This window comes from Canis lupus, chromosome 12, assembly GCF_011100685.1.
Source record: "Canis lupus familiaris isolate Mischka breed German Shepherd chromosome 12, alternate assembly UU_Cfam_GSD_1.0, whole genome shotgun sequence".
NCBI lineage: Eukaryota > Metazoa > Chordata > Mammalia > Carnivora > Canidae > Canis > Canis lupus.
This window is the reverse complement of record NC_049233.1, coordinates 27,648,201-27,661,552: the sequence shown is the minus strand read 5'-3', so window position 1 is coordinate 27,661,552 and position 13,352 is coordinate 27,648,201. Positions and strand designations below refer to the sequence as shown.

Below are 13,352 nucleotides of genomic sequence, written 5' to 3'. Positions count from 1 at the left end.
CACCACCCCACATAGCTCATTTTTGTTCAGATTTTCCTGCTTAAAATACTCTTAAAAGGAAATAATCTCAAATCAGAACATCTATAAGGAGTCCTTCCATCATCATCTCTTTCGAGGACAGATTATGTGGTTTATAATCAAGGTCCTTTATCAGCTTCTTCCCTATACATCTTTATCCTCTATTACTAACATGGACTATCTCATTCCACCAAAGCCATGGTCCCAAACACAGTCCTACATTTTCCTACCATATTCATTTTAGCTACTGCTACAGTTTCTCCCCTGAAATGTTCTCTCTATTCATTTCTCCTAATTGTTCACTATCTTTCCTATAAGCCTACCTCCTCTAGAAGACAGTCTAGACTAGTGTTCTTCCTTACTCTTAACTCCTAGCATGCTTTTGTGATACTCTTTGATACTCTTGTAATAATCTCTACTGGCCTTTCAGAAGGATAATTACTTCATCTCCAAAACCAAACAAACATGTGAGGTGTGAATATGGGACAAGTAGGAGAAAAACAACTAGATGGACTTCATCATGGAAATCTTGCTAATAGAGATCAGTTAAATAGATGAAGGCCATGGAATTTTAGCTTTTTAGATTATTTAGGCAGAGGTTGACATAAGCAAATAACACAAGTGATTAAATGTTCATATAAGAAATTAGAAAATTTACTTAAGCCTTATGAGAACTCCAGAAGTCATGTTGCAAAATCAAAAGGAATGACGTTAGTAGAGGACCTTCAAGATTAGATGAAAAAGTTATTGATTCTCATTTTTTTTCTTTAAAAAATACTTAAGTGATTATATTAATAATAAAATAACTGGGCAGCCTGGGTGGCTCAGCAGTTTAGTGCCGCCTTCAGCCCAGGGCCTGATCCTGGAGTCCCAGGATACTCCCTGCATGGGGCCTGCTTCTCCCTCTGCCTGTATCTCTGCCTCTTTCTCTCTCTCTCTCTCTCTCTCTGTATGTGTCTCTCATGAATAAATAAATAAAATCCTTTAAAAAATAATAAATAAAATAACTACCACTAATTAAACTCTTACTACTTTACACCCACACTTTAAGCTCTTTCTCTGGATTTAATTATTTATTCCTAATATCCACCCATTGAGGTATTATTATAATCATTCAAAAGAGGACATTAAAATACATAGAGCCTGAGGGGACTGTGAGACCACAGTTTTTACTTGGGAAGTCTGATTCCAGAGTCTCACTCTAATCACCACCCACTATACCATGTACTATATTATAGACAATAAATGTAAGGAAAATGTTTCATACTTTGCACATTTTATGAAACCTTTAAGACATATCAAAAACTCCATAACTTTTTTTAAATCAAGAATTTTATTTAAACAACAAGATGCTTGACTTCAAGGAAAAACTATTTAGGATTCATTTCTTTTACAGTAATTTATCCCCATTTAAAGTAGATTGCCAACAGCTACATACAAAAATGTTATAAAATTGTCCTTAGATTTACAATGATAAATGAAAAGCATTAAAAATCCTCTAATCAAACAAGGTATACAAGGATTTTTTTTGTTGTTATTTTTTGTTAAACAGTGAGACAAAGTAACCTACTGGAATATAAAGATAAGAGTTGAATGAGCATGCCACTAATAAAGAAAGGGGGTATTTTCATAGAACAGTATTTTTCCCCATCCAATATCCTTTTGATGTTGATCCAAACATACCATTGGCCATTTAGTCAAAAAACTGCAATTTGCTTGTGCACAGAAATAGTTACTTTATGCACACCTAAGGAGTGAGGAAGGAAAAACGAAAGAGTAGAGAAAACTGTATGTAGTAGTCAGGATGTGGTGGAACCTAATTGCAGTTTTCTCACTGACGAGGTCTTCTTGGTCTGGAGGAACAGAGTTCTGGAGTAAAGTAGTAGGTTCCTTTTTAGTTGACACCTCCTGTCTGCTGCCATAAAACATCAACTACATCTTCATTCTCCATTTCCAGCTGTGCAGGCATGTCAATTTCATAGATTGGCTACCCATCACATAGGAATCTGATCTCCCTCATTGACAAACCCTATTATTCCCAACCAGCTTTCATTAGTTTACTAAGTGGTTAATCTTAAACCACACCATAGAACCACACCTGCCTGCCACCTTCAAATAATATGATTGTTCTCAGTATTGACTCCTTCCTTGGGCTTTTCATCAGCCATGGTGAACGCCAAAGTCTCCTCAGCTACCGCTTCCCAAAAAGAGGTACCAGGTTGAGCATAAGACACACCAAAAATTCCCTAACTTTTTAATTCTAAAATATACTTTTTAATTCTAAAATATACTTCATCAAATTAGTGAACATAACAGTGTTGAAAATTCAACTGATTACTATAAAAATAAAAAGTCTACAAAGCCTAAAACTTTATTTTCTATTTTCAATTTTGCCTTATGCAATTACCACTTTCTTTCAGGGAATTTCACAAAATTTAGTGAAAATTATGTTTTAATTGTGATGCTATATTGAAAGAAAAGTAGAATCAGTATACCATCTGTCAATTCTGGATATAACAAAAGGGGTAGATAGAATTATTTTTACTTAGCCTACATAATATGTAAGTATAGTGAAGTTAAAGATGTTTTAAAGACATTTATGAATTATATGCTACTGTACTTATTGCAAGTCAAAGTTTTAATGTATTTGCTATTATGAAGAAGCCATGGCATTCTGTTACTTAAAATTCATTAGGCTGTAATTATTAGGTATTCTGCAAAAAGCTTTTAGAAAAGATACTTTTATCCTTGAAAATTACTTAGGTCAAATATATTCTATCATAGGCACATTTTTTTTTAGGTCCCGAAAAGCAGGAAAGTTCAACACAATTTCCTTCTATCTAATAAGACAGAGATGTTATATTAAAACAAGTATTTCCAGTTAAAAGATTTATGCAGATTAATATATGATTTTTCAGATTTTTCTCAAGCAAAAATATAGTCTTTTAGATATGCACTGTCTCTAGAATCACCAGTTTTGTTGAAATGGACTTAAGAGATTCAATTCATGGAATAGGAAAAAAGAAGATAACTACAATAATATTTATTATTTGAGGGAATAGTTGCTTTAAAATATTACATGGGAGTTGTTCAGAAATATGAAGTCTCAGTGCTTATTAAGACAGTTTTCATTGCTGGATTTATTGCTAGTTTCAGGAATCAGAAGAGTCATACTTTGATTGTATAGTTAATTCTAATTTATCCATTGAAAAGGTGTCAATATTATTTCTAGAACTTTACCTTAATAGTCCAAAATACTTAAACATCCTTACAAAAATATATTTTAATGATTTCTAAAACATTTAAATGTGATACCTAAAAGTTGTATTAAAGATAATATAGTTCAACCTCTCATTTTTCTGCTGAGAAAACTCCATGCCAGAGAGGTAAATGGACTTTCTTAGAGCCACATGACTCAAGGAAATATAACAAAGTTAAAACTAGAGTTCATGTTTGGAACTCTTTACCCCCATTCCTATGTCTGCTTTTATAGATGACTTACTACAACCTTATCTTTCTTCTTTATGTGACCATTGTTTTACTTCCTATTACGTTTAGAGAAAAGAGTTACCAGTTATTTATTCATTATGCCAGGCCCACAGAACTCTTCATCCCTTCTTTTGTGAAAGGATCAAGAAGTCCAAATCAAATGACTCCTTTTTTCCAAGCCTGACTTGAAGCACTGCTTTTTATGAGAACAATCATGCTAATTTCTCTGGTCATCATAAGTGAAAATTTGTGATCTTGACTAACAAAGAATTATAGATCTTAGAGAACCTATGAACAAGTCTCATGGATTCTCATCCACAACCACCTTGAATCTTGATAATTTAACTAAATATTACAAGTAACAGAACTTACTATCCCAGGAAGCATCTCCTTCCAGGTTTGCAGTCTCTGTAGATGTTTGAGATTTATTTATATTAAATATATTTCTTCATGCAGTCTCATGTACATTGCATGTCCCCTATGTGCTTTTTAAGAAAAAAAAAAGAAAAGAAAAAGCATAAATCCATAAATATATTCCCTTTTCTACTTCATAGTCTACTGCTATTTCCTTAACCATGGAATCCAAGTTCTATGTGAGTGGGCTGTGTTTTAATTACTGTTATTCCCCAGAACTTAATTTAGAACTAGTTTATAGTATATATTCAATAAATATTTTTCAAATGAATGAAGCAAATTTACTTATCTTCCCTAATTCTTTTTTGCTATAAAGTAAATGTTCCCAGCCTCTCACCATTTCCTCAACTGATATAATCTGGGAGAGCCTCACCATCCTAATTATTCTCTATACTCTTCATTATATCAACTACCATATAAGCTGTCACAGACAGTGGAAGTCAGTATTCCCTGTGTAAGTGATCCCTATGCACTCAAGGAAGAAGGAATTCACTTTACTCAGTTTTCAGACCATTCAGATTATGCTTTTAGTCAACTAAATCCTTAGGTCTTTATCACATGAAGTGTCTGAAATTATTTAAGTTGCTTAGTCACAGTGCCAGAGTTTACCACTCTTATAATACATAAACATTCTCAGGAGATTTAACACATTAAGTGAGATCCTCAATCATTCACAGCTTGTGGTCAGTTTCTTCCATCAGATATAATTTTCTCCTAGCCCCTAGCTGAGAGCAGCATACTAAATGAATGGGAGTTTTCAGAGATGGCATAGATGATTTTATAACTTGTGGTATTGTCCGGAAATTCAAGTCTGAGTGCAGCTCCAAAGCAAGGGGCCAAGTATTAGGAAATGGACAAGGAAGAGGGCCAAGGGAGAAGTCAAACATAGCAAAGCATTTAGAATAATACTGGAATAATTTTTTTCTTTTTATATATTTTCTGTATATATGATTTAGTATATAGGAGTCTTTAATTAGGAGTCTTACTGTGGATCAGGTAGTCTGATAGCCTCTAATCATACAGGAGAAGAGAAAAATGTGGTTTTATCACCATAAACTTTTAGTCTACTAGAGTAGAAAGGTGAGAAGTAAGTAAACAAATACATAGTTAGTAATTGTTATGTATCCCAGTTGAAATAGAGTGCAGAGAGAAGGTATAATGGGAAGAGTGAGCATCCCTTTTAAGTAAAAAGGTCAGGAGAGGATTCTCCAAAGAGGATGATCAGAGATACATAGGCAAGAAGGAGCCTGTCAATTGAAGAATGGGGGGTGTATGTGGATATAAATATACATGATGTGGATATGGATACAGATATATTTCAGATATAGGAAGAAGTGTCAGGGTGAATAATGACTTCTATAATAATATGTTTTAAAAGGTAATACCAAATCTGAGAAACACTATAACTTTCTTTCTCCTAATAAGATGTCAGAAGTTCACCACCTGCACATGTTCAGGAGAACGGCCTCCTTGCAGATTCATCTGCCTGGGCTCAAAATGTCTATATGAAATGTACGCTATTCTGTAAAGGAGTTAGATTTCACTCAGCAGGGTACAATGGAGCAGGCTGCCACAAACTGCTGTATGTGAGTCCCACTTATTAGCCTATGCCTATTCTATCACCTATTCAATGTATCTTTAAATAAACTGGATTGTCCCTCTTGTGCCTCTTAAGCACACAGTATAGCACCACCCATGTAAGTACTTCAGTCAGTCAGATGGTGGCCTATCTGATTTCTCAGCCAAGTGCCTTCTAAAAGTTTGTCTGAACATTCTCCTAGGATATATTTAGCAGGTCACAAATTGGGCTAGTACAAGCTACATATAGGTATGTCTCTTTCACAGCTCTGTGAAACACATCCATCTCTGTATGCTTCCGAGACTCTAGACTCTATTTATCTGGCCTTTCATACATTTAATTTTTAATGGCTTTCAGAGTGATATTGAAATTCAACCCAATGGGCAAAGTTGATTTCCTATGATGTGGTCAATATCCTAGTGCAGACTATGGAGTATTGAAATGTTGGTCACAAAAATATCATTAAAAATATTCACTGTAATTAGTGATAGACATGTTAAAGTGTCAGAGGTGAAATACACCAATTTCTGTAACTTGTTTTGTAATGTCTCACAAAAAATAAAGTAAAATAATGGATGGATAGATGGATGGATACATGAAGGCATGGGTAGAAGGATATATATGTGATAAAGCAAATACAGCAAGCTGTTAATTGTAGGATCTGGATGGGTATGTGATGGTTCACACTGTGAAATTCCTTTAGCTTTTTTATGTTTATAACTTTTGATAATGAAATATTGGGGGGGGAAACAATCACTGTGTACCTGAATCTCACCATGGAAGTATGAATAAACATCCACACATGAAATAATTGCTATACTGTGAGGTGCTGATTATAAGAGCAATGGGAATTCAGAGAGAAATCAACATGGATTGACATAAAAGGAAAGAGGATCACTTGAGACTTGAAGGTGTAGGATTTTAAAAGATGAAGTGGAAGATGGAAAGCATTTCAAGTGAAGGAAAACAGCATGAGCAAACACATGGAAGATGGAACAGAAAGCAGGTGTTCAAGAAAACAAGATAGCTGAATCTGGTAGGGAATAGTCAGAAATAATTTTGGATACACATAGCAAAGCTAAAAAACTGACAGATCCTGATGGGTAGAAAAATACAAGATCCTGTCCCTTAAGTAGTCAGTGATATTTGGGCACAGTAAGAAGCAATAAAGATCAGATTTACAAATAGAATTTTCAGACAATCTTACAAAAAATTTACAAGAATGTTATAAGATAAACATAGGAACTCAAACAAATGCTACATACCTTACAGGCAATCATTACTCTGAAGACACAAAATAATTGGATGAAAATATTACCTTGTCAGGATGATTTTATTGTACTAGGGAAGTCAAGTGTCCTGTCTGTATAGGGCCATTCAAATCCTCCCTCTCCCAAAACAAAGGATTCTAACGCATTAGCTTTCCCTGGATGAGCTCAGAATCAGCAGATCAACCTTGACAGCAAGGCACTGTCAGTTCCCTCCAGTGTTTGCTAGCCCCCTCACCCAAGCATAAAACAATGCAAGACCAAATGGTAACAACAGAATATGTTGGAAAGGTATGAGGTAGCTCAAAAATTAAAAGCTCAAGAAGCAGCCTCAGAAATCACAGAAACCAAGATACATACCACGGATTCAGGTCACCCTATTTAAGGTGCAATGTGGTTAAATCCAACAGTTCTCATAACCATTTAAAATTCAAAATCAAGGGAGATTGCTTCTGAAGAGACCAGTTTGTGTTGTAGCACACCCCTTCGTCACTTCAAAGAGAGTCTCACCAAAACTGTATTTAGTGAGAAAATGTAGTTTCCCCAAGCAAGTGACTTATCCTTCAGAAACAAACATGAAAAGGGAATAATAGTAGTATCCATCTCATAAGATTGTGCAAGAACCAACTGAGCTAAAAATACTAAAAGAAAACTCTTGCAGTGCTTACTATGTGACAAAAACTGTAGTAAGGATTTTGCAAATATTAACTAATCTAATCCTTATAACTTCTCTTGGAGATTTATGTAATTAAACTTTGCAGCTCATATTTCAAAATTTAACTCAAAGTTGACAAGAAATACACATTCTGTCAGGCATTTTTCTGCCTGGGTTCTGAATGCTCATCAAGAAATGCATCTATTTGAAAACCTGAGCCTTGTCTTCTCAGTTCTCATTTTTGTAAAGATTCTCTCTCATTTACCCTTTTCCCCACTGCATATTGATATGATCAGTTTTTGTGTTTTTTGTGTTTTTTTTAATATTGGTATTGTGTTCTCTCTTTGGCTAAAGACCATCCTTATAGTAACAATTTCATATTCCCTAGTGAAATGATTCCTCAAAAATATTTCATAGTATCATTACTACAGTTTTATCTGTTTTTTATACCAATGTCTTTAAAACTAGAGATGGGAAATGAAAAAGGAAATAGGTACCTAAGGAAATAGGTACCTAAATGCTTGGCTGAATATGGAATATGGAATAATAAGAAGAAAAACAGTCATTTGGTGAAATGCCCTTAGTGCTGGGGTCAAGGCATCTGGTCAGGTGCCCCATGTTATCATTGACACCCAGCACCCAGCATGGTTTATTACAAATAAAAAGGGCAGGGTGGATGGAGGGATTTGGAATTTGGGGAATTTGCAATGACTGGCAAGCTAAGCCTGACCCCTGCACTACAACCTTCAAAGAGAATAAAAAATAAAAAGAGCCACAGAAATCATGACCTCCTGACAAATTGTGCCTCATTTCTAGGTGATAATCTGGAGGATTCTCCAGAAAATTACAGAAACAATTTTTCAGGCAAAGAAAAGTTGTGATGATAAATAATAAATACCATAATCAAATGCAAATGTCAATATGTAACATGCTGACTTTTTTTTTTTTTTTTATGAAGTCTGTAAGGAGAAAAGGCAGGACTTACAATTCACTTGTTCTTTGTTTTTAAGGAAGTTTATCTCCCAAGGGGGGATTTTCTTTCCTCAGTAAAAGGAAAGGAAGTAAGTTCTGCTGTTTCTCTGCTTGAAAAAAGAAAAAAATTAATATTTGAGCCCCCTTTCAACTCAGATTCATATTTCAGAATTAAATTTAGATGTAGAGGAGGGTAGGCACCAACTAACATGTGTCTTCTTACCTTGTCTCAAGATGCTCATGGAGATGGTCATTTTCTCTCTCTGGTGAATCCAAATGAATAGAAGGGTTAGATGATAGATAGATAGATAGATAGATAGATAGATAGATAGATAGATAATAGAGATTTTTTAAAGCTCTGAAATATCAAACCACATTTTAAGTTTTTCTTCCCTTTAGATTCCTTTTGTATTTCAAGTCTGAAATCTAAGCCTTCAAACTATCACTGTTTGCTGCTAGATAGGCCTGAAAAGTCCAAGGTCTGACCTCCAACTTCAGGGAGCTAACATTCTCAATTATATTTAAAATCTCAAAAAAAAAAAAAAAAAAAAAAAAAAAAATAAATAAATAAATAAAATCTCTAAAATACTTTACGTATATATGTATAATATTAAATACATATAATGTTTAACTGTTGCTAATAACTTCTTTTGCCGAAATGTTTAAAAAATTACTCTGAGTGAAAAACAGAAATTTTAAAATATGTCAACAATCCTAAAATATTTACATTCACCATTTTAAAGTTTTCTGTAAAAGATTTTGTATTGTTAAAAAGTATATACTAGGAGAATTTTTATTATCAGACGAAGGCTGGATTACTATCACCTGGCTCTTGGCCTTTTTTCAGGCCATTTTAAAATTATTTTCAAGTATCTGTGGATAGTGGATGCTCACAGAGTTATAGAGATGATTTCACTGTGCCACCAATAGCTGCTGGGCTAAAAATAATGATTGTTCCTATGAATACCCTATGTATTCACATAGGGAGGTAGCTGAGTAAGGAAACTCCTCTTCTACTGGATTGATTACAATGAAACTTTATTTTTCTGCCAAAGATTATCTCAATTTTCTATATACAATGTTCTATATACAGCTAATCCCTGTGGGATTTAAGAGACTAAATTTAGTCTAAGCCACCATATTTTACATTTTTCAGGAGTTATATCTGTCATTTAGCTTATAGTATCTCCTGTCTAGTCTAAACTGTTCACTTCTACCTTTTATTTTCTTGCTCATCTGGAAGTTAAATCAACAAAACAGCTTGGCACAGTAAATCTTATGTTGTCACCATGGAGTTCTATCATATTTTTAAAGTAAAAAGTCATTCAAAATAGTGTATATCAACAACAGAAAAAAGAAACATAAAATTTTTCCCTAAAAGGAACAGAAGGAATGTTAAGTACTCTAAGAGATATATGGTGAATGTCAAAAGACCAAAAGACCAATACATTTTCATAGCTGCATTAAGTAACAAATGAAGCTGCACAGAGTTATTCAGCTAAAATTCAAGCTGAGTTGAACAATGCCAGGGTATAGTCATTCACCTTACATGAGTGTTTTACCTTATAAGTGAACTTACATTCCACCTGAAGAGTTCCTTCCTCTTTGCCATTTTGATATTAGCTCCCAGAAGCTTTTGCCTTTAATCATCTTAAGGTAATATTGATGGGAAGAAAGTCAGTAAAAAGAATTTTAGCATATCTATGTGCAAACAGAATGCAGATCAATCAAAATCATTTAACCAAAGAGCAAAGCTCTCTATTAATTAATGGAGATATTTTGAAGCATATTTCCCATTCAGGGTAGGAACCATAAAGGCAACATGGAAGGAAAATAGGAAAGGCATACGTCACAAAATCAAGTCATTTTTTTGGCTGCAAAGACCCTTGAAAGTACTTGGAATCATATTTTTAAGAAAATGTAGAAATATGACATATTTTCAACAAAGAAATTTTCATAAACAAGACTAACTGAGCCTGGGCCTCATTAGCATAACTGATGAAACAACTCCCCAGGTCCAGGTGCTGCAGGGCAAGGTCTTTATTAAAAAGTCATGTATGCCTGGAGTATAAAGTCACAATGAACAATAGGTTTGCTTCATATTTTCCCCCTTTGTATCGTAAGGGGCATAATACTGGTGGGATATTAAAGCAATGTATTTTTATTTCCCCTTTAAAAGTCTTTTTTAGTCATCCATCTCTCATGCTGGAGCTTCTTGCCCAGTGAAAAAGAAGAAAGAGGCTGTTAAAAAGCTTTGGCCTCCAACTTCTTTGACTCTGTAGCAAAGTCTTGAAGGAGAGAGAAACTCTCCAAACTTCTCCAAACTCTTTCAGACTCCAGTAACATATCAAGAGTCTGCTTCCCCCTTTGCTCCCCCACATCCTCAGAGACAAATTAATAACTCAAGTAAAGGTGGGGGGGTAGTACTATAGAGGCAGTCAAAAAAAATGAAGAACTAGAGGTTAATGGGCATATTTATGACAGAGCTTCTAGGCATCTAGGAGAACTACAATTTTGAACTCAGCATCTAATCCAACATGGTGCAGGTAGGATGCCACAGAGGTAATGGTTGGAAGGTGGCTGATGAGGTGGACAGGAAGCAGCCATCCTGGCTCCTAATGACCTGTGTGTGGCATGAAAGCAATCTAGTTGTTCCCATACTCCTTAGGAAGGCACTCAGTGAATATCCATTCTATAGCTATGATCATTCCCAGTGCTGCACACCCCTATATAGAGTACTGAACCATACAGTGGTAGGTACATTTTATATTGTATACAATGGCTGCACCAATTATAAGCCTGCTAGTAGTGTCAGTTTTTCCACAGCCTCACCAGCACCAGATGTTTTCACTTTTTTTTAAGTTACTAAGTTATTAAATGGAAATTCTATTTTATCACTATTTTTAAAGATTTCTGTTTAACACTCTGGTCATAGTCCTTTCCTAGGCTAATTTAAAATGTTTTGTCACTCAAGGAACTCAGATGGCAACATAAGATGCTCCTGAGTTTCCCTCTTCCCATGCTCTGAATATACAGCTACATGAAGCAATTCCCATTGAAATAAATCAAGAAACTAGCTGAGCAACTCCAACATGTCCAGCAAATGCATTGAAATGCACAAGAAAAGCTGATACATAATCTCTCCATAAACCCTACCTCTGGCATAGCACCATAAAATCAGAAAGGAACCCCCAGCTCCTAGCTTGTCACTGAAAAGCTGAAGATTTGGATCTAGCACCCCAACTTTTAAGGTTCCCACCATCAAATGGACCCTCAAAACGCCTAGCCCTCAAAACGCCAATGAGACTTGTGTTCACAAGACCAACAGAACTACAGAAAACAAACAAAGGAATTCTTAATGGCATGTGAACACTTGCCCCAGCTGCTAGCCCCTTGGGGCTCACTACAGAAGAAATGGGCAAAAATAACCATCTCCCAGTCTTCCTGAAAGGGGTTTGACTGCATATTTGACAAACTGAGGGCCTACCTTCTATTTTGCACATATCTAGGAGCTGGCTCTGATCCTCCATGGAGCCCAAGGGAACAAAAAGCATTTCTGAAGCTTTCTTCCTCTGGTGTGCTCCATCAATAAAACAAAATTGCCACTGTCTCTTTGGACAGAGTTTGTACACATGCTTGATACTTGGCTTTACAGCTGCTGACTGAGGCACAAACTCCTAAATCATGTTGCTCTCGTGGTCAATGGGTCTTGCATTCACAAGTCCCAGAGAACTATAGAAAACAAAGTGTTTTTGTTTTTTTTTTGTTTTTTTTTTTTTTTTTTTTTAGTACAGGCTCAACACAGAGGGAGAAGATAAAAACACCCATCTTCTAGTATTTCCCTGGAAGAGGCTTACTGCATAATTTCCCAGCTGCTGTCTGGCTTCTAATCAGCCTGCAGTTGCTTGCCAACTGGATACTTCCCTTGGAACACTGATGGACCTTGGCACACCCTCAACGACTAGGAGCCACTAAGAATGAAGAAGGTGGCTTGGATAATCGTAAGAGTTTGAGAGACAACCAGGAACTTGGGCCAGGTTGATTGACAAGGTTCATCTTCTACACAAGACCACTCTCTGAAAACTGGGAATGGTGGCTATTTTATATAATGCACAGAAACCAACAGAGACAGTAAAGAAAATGAAGAAATAAGACTGTGTTCCAAACAAAGGAACAATATAAATCAGAAACTAATCTTAATGAAATAGATAAGTAATTGAGCTAATAAAGTTCAAAATAATAGTTATAAATATGCTCACAGAGGTCAGAAGAGTAATGGAGGAATGAAGTGTAAATTTCAACAGAGGTAGAAAATATTAAAAAGCACCAAACAGAAATTACAGAGGTGAAGAATACAATCTCTGAACTAGGAAATTCAATAAAGGAGTTTAACAGCAGACTAGATCAAGTGGAAGAAAGAATCCATAAATTCAGAGGTAAGGCAGTGGAATTAATCCAATCAGAGGAGCAAAAAGAAAAAATTACAAAAAAGAGTGAGGTAACTTAAGGGAACAACAAGCCAATACACATTACAGGGCATCCTAGAAGAAAATGAGAGACAAGGGGGAAGAAAGTATAATCAAAGAAATAATGACTGAAAACTTCCCTAACCTGAGAAAAGAAGTATATATCTAGATCTAGGAAGCACAAAGAGTACCAAAGAAGAATCTAAGAGATCCACATGGAGACACATTGTATTTAAATTGTCAAAAGTTAAAGATAAAGAGAATCTTAAAAGCAGTATGAAAAAAGCAAATTATTACATACAAAAGACTCTGGTAAGACTATGAGCAGGTTTTTCAGGAGAAATTTTGCAGAACAGAAGGGAGTGGGATAATATATTCAAAGTGCTGAAATTAAAAATAACTGCCAACCATGAATACTCTTCCCAACAAAGTTGTCCGTCAGAGTTGAAGGAGTTATAATGAGTTTTCCTGACAAATAAAAGATAAAGGAG

At 35.2% G+C, this 13,352-nt stretch overlaps 1 protein-coding gene and 1 pseudogene across 1 annotated transcript in view; one reads left to right on the top strand and one right to left on the bottom strand.

Annotated features, from left to right (window-relative positions):
- Nucleotides 1-13,352, top strand: part of EYS (eyes shut homolog) — a 1,532,152-nt gene that overhangs the window by 1,275,071 nt on the left and 243,729 nt on the right. The window lies entirely within an intron of this gene.
- Nucleotides 1,913-2,186, bottom strand: LOC102151452 (annotated as a pseudogene).